The following is a 3,781-nucleotide window of genomic DNA, read 5'->3' as shown; positions in this document are numbered from 1 at the left end:
GAAAATTAATGAAAGAACTAATATTAATGACTTTTTAATTGTATTCTATGACCTTTTATTTATTTACTCATGAACATATAAGAGTTTTTTTTTTTTGTATTTTTTTTTAATTGAAGGAGAACCAATATTCAGAAAAAAATTGTGATTTATCTAATGGACAATTTTATTTATTGCATAGAGTTTAAGTCCAAGTCTATCTTACTAATAGCCTTTTGTCTTTTTTTGTACAATGTTTTCTCCAAATTTACATCAGATTCTAAACCCAGACTCTTGTATTAACCAGTGATTTATAAGTAAAAACTTGCAATGTTTACATACACATTGCATATTGGTTTAATAAAGAGAACATTAAGTGAGTAATGTTTTATGTGTTCATATGATCTTACTGATGATTGTGCTTAGACCTTAAATAGTATCAAGGCTTAGGAAATTTTAAGGTCTGAGCTGCAGGAAGAAAGTGACTTAAGGCAGAAAAGATGTTTGTACTTAAATTTAGAATGATTATGGGACATGATAGTCTCTTAAACAAGATTTTAATGACATGTAAGAGCTCACATGCAGTTTTAGATACAATCCATTAGAAAGTTTTCTAAGATCATATAAACTGTAAACACATAAAATATAAATTTATATCCTTGTTGCTTATTAATTACAAAAACGAACACAAAACCATAATAAAATAACACATTTGTGACTCAAATTTCAAAGATTATTTTTAAAGTACTTTAACATACTGTTGGTGAAGATATGAATTTTGATTGCTGAGATGGCGGTGTGACCAGTCAGACTGCACAAGTCCTTGCATGTGTGAGTGATTGTATGGACAATTCTACATGTGTTTCTGTGTGTAGGCGGGTGTGTGAGAGGCTGACTGAGTGGGGACCTGAGAGCAAGTGGCCAGGATCCTCCTGGTGAAGCCGCTGGTGTTATAGCTGCTCTACATGGATCCTAATGCTTCCTGGAGTGCAGAAGTCGAGTGTCATTTTCTAAAATCAGCAAAGCTATTCCGGGGAAGAACAACTGGAGTGATTGTCACACCCAATGCTGGGTTGAATGCTGACAGTGAGGTCCATGGAGGGAGTGCAGTGAGCGAGTCTGAGGCAGAGTCTCAAGGAAACAGTAGGGAGAAGCCACCCCGATATTAGACTGGGCTCCAGACCCTTGCCACTGGGTCTCAAGATCCAGTGGTAACTACTGGAGTTATCAACCCCATTGGTGACAGGAATAGCAGCCAGCAGAGAAACTGACTAGACTCTCTAACACCTAGTCAGAGAAGTCCCTGTGGCACAGCAGAACTGCAACTTGAGACCAGGTGCTATCTCTGTGTTGCATTGGAACTGCTTTTTGCTACCTCAGAGAACATTGCCCCCCGTGCACAACCCCTGGTGGGAAATGGCAGATGAGCAACCACAGATAATCCACCCTCCATCCTGAGCCAGATGCTGGGCAATAGATGCAGACAGCAGAACTGCCTGAGAAGGAGGCTGGTGAGTGCCTAACAGATGCCCCCGCCCCCTAGCAACAAGTGAAAGAGATCAGGACAGAACAGAGACAGGAGGCCCCACTCCCTGCCATGAACTGAATGGCCTAGGTGCTGTGAGAAAGCTGGGAGAGGAAGTAAAGGGGTAAGATCTTGAGAGAAGCTGTGTCAAGTTATTTCAGCCCTCTTCCCTCACACAGAGGTGTGATAACTACCAGTCCTAGGCAGCAGGAGGTGAAGATTCTAACATCTTAAGTTCCAACAGTGAAGGGGGAACTTTCAGGAACAGCTCTGCAGTCACAGAACCTGTCATAAGAGGGACCTCCCCTCTCCACCCCAAAGAGACATATTAAAGCTGATAACTCTTTATCAATGTTTTTGATTTTGTTTTGCTTATCTATTTTGTTTTTTTGGGGGGGTCAAGAATGTTTGCTCCCAGGTGTTTTCCATTTCTATTTTTATTTCAGGTATTCCAATCAGAGGAAGTTTTGGTTTCCTGATAAAATTGCACATCTCTTTGAGAGTTTCCTCTTTCTTCTTAAGTTTTTTTCTATATTTTTAATAAATTGGTTTAATTCTATATCTTGATCTTCCAGCTCTGAGATTCTGTCTTCTGCTTGGTCAATTCTGCTTCCCATATTTATCAGTTTGTTATTTATTTCTTGGATGAAGTTCTTTATTTCTGTTATTTCTAAGTATGCTTTCTTCAGCCATCTAGTTCCATTGCAATTTCATTTAATTTTAACCCTTGCATTTCTTGATTTTTATTCACTCTATTCAATAATTTTCTGATCTCCATAACTAACCTCTGGACACTGTTGTTCTGGGAGAGAGTCATTGTTTGGTTTTTCTTGCTTGGTTGCTTTGTTGGTTGGTTGGTTTTCTCTCTTTTTTTTACTTCTTCTATTTCTCTTTCTTTCTTCTATGTTTCTTTCCTCCTTTTTTCTCTTTCTCATCCTTTCTCTTTTTTTTCTTTATTTTCCCTCTTACACCCTGTCTTAGACTAACAGGTTATGCAAGCATACCCACTGTAAGGTCATATTGTGCAGAGATGAAGAGTGAGTCCCAGCTGGCTCATTCAACAGATAGCAAACATTATGACTGGCCAATAGGTTTAGAAACCTTGAATCTCCCACCCTCTAGTAAATGCTCAAAATTGTAAAAAGATAGCACAACACCCCACCGCCAGTCCTACTTTATAATTGAACAAACCTGGTGCCCTGGCTCAAGGAAGGACAGAAGGTAGAGCAAATATCAGAAGTGACAGATTCTTCATTTTCCACTGAGCAACAGAGTTAAAGAGAAATACAAGAGAACAGCTATAAATGAAGAAATACCTATGAAAATTGCTGACAATCTTCAGAGTCCCAGCAAAGAGTCACTGTTAGAAAGAACAGCTACTGGGGCATAAATAATGACTATCTCTCAGAACAACAGTAACCAGAGGGTAGTTATGGAGATCATAGATTTGTTGGGTAGAGTGAATAAAAATCAAGAAATGCAAGGGTTAAAACTAAATGAAATTACAATGGAGCTAGAGAAAATCTTGGTTGATATTGTTTATCTTTGAGAACATCAAAGATTGAGGTCCACTTACCTTCTGGCCTATAGTGTTTCTGCAGGTAATTTGCAGCAATTCTGATTGTTCCCTCCCAGTATACTGTCTGACCCTTTTCCCTTGCTGCCGTTAGAATTTTTTCTTTTATATCTACTTTGTGTAGGTGAAGTGCTATGTGTCTAGGAGTTGGTATTCTCAAAAGATGTCCTGCAGGGGTTCTCTGCATCTTTTGTGCTTGTATAGTTGTCTCTCTGGATACATGAGGGAAGTTTTCTTGAATGACCTCATGGAACATTTGTTACAAGGTGTCTTCTGTTTCTAAGAGAGCATACTTAGAAATAACAGAAATAAAGAATTTCATCCAAGAAATAAATAACAAACTGACAAGCGTGGGAAGCAGAATTGACCAAGCAGAAGACAGAATCTCAGAGCTGGAAGATCAAGATATGGAATTAAACCAATTCATTTAAAATATAGGGAAAAAACTTAAGAAAGAGGAAATTTTCCAAGAGATGTGCGATTTTATCAAGAAACCAAACCTTCATCTGATTGGAATACCTGAAATAAAAAAAGAAACAGAAGATACCTTGGAACAAACGTTCCATGAGGGCATTCAAGAAAACTTCCCTCATCTATCCAGAGAGACATCTATACAAGCACAAAAGATCCAGAGAACCCCTGAAGGACATCTTATGAGAATACCAACTCCTAGACACATAGCAATTCACCTACACAAAATAGAT

The sequence above is a fragment of the Carlito syrichta genome, unplaced genomic scaffold, assembly GCF_000164805.1.
Source record: "Carlito syrichta isolate Samal-C Ts95f unplaced genomic scaffold, Tarsius_syrichta-2.0.1 Scaffold308971, whole genome shotgun sequence".
Classification (NCBI taxonomy): Eukaryota; Metazoa; Chordata; class Mammalia; order Primates; family Tarsiidae; genus Carlito; species Carlito syrichta.
The sequence above is the reverse complement of the archived record's forward strand: the minus strand, read 5'-3'. Positions refer to the sequence as shown.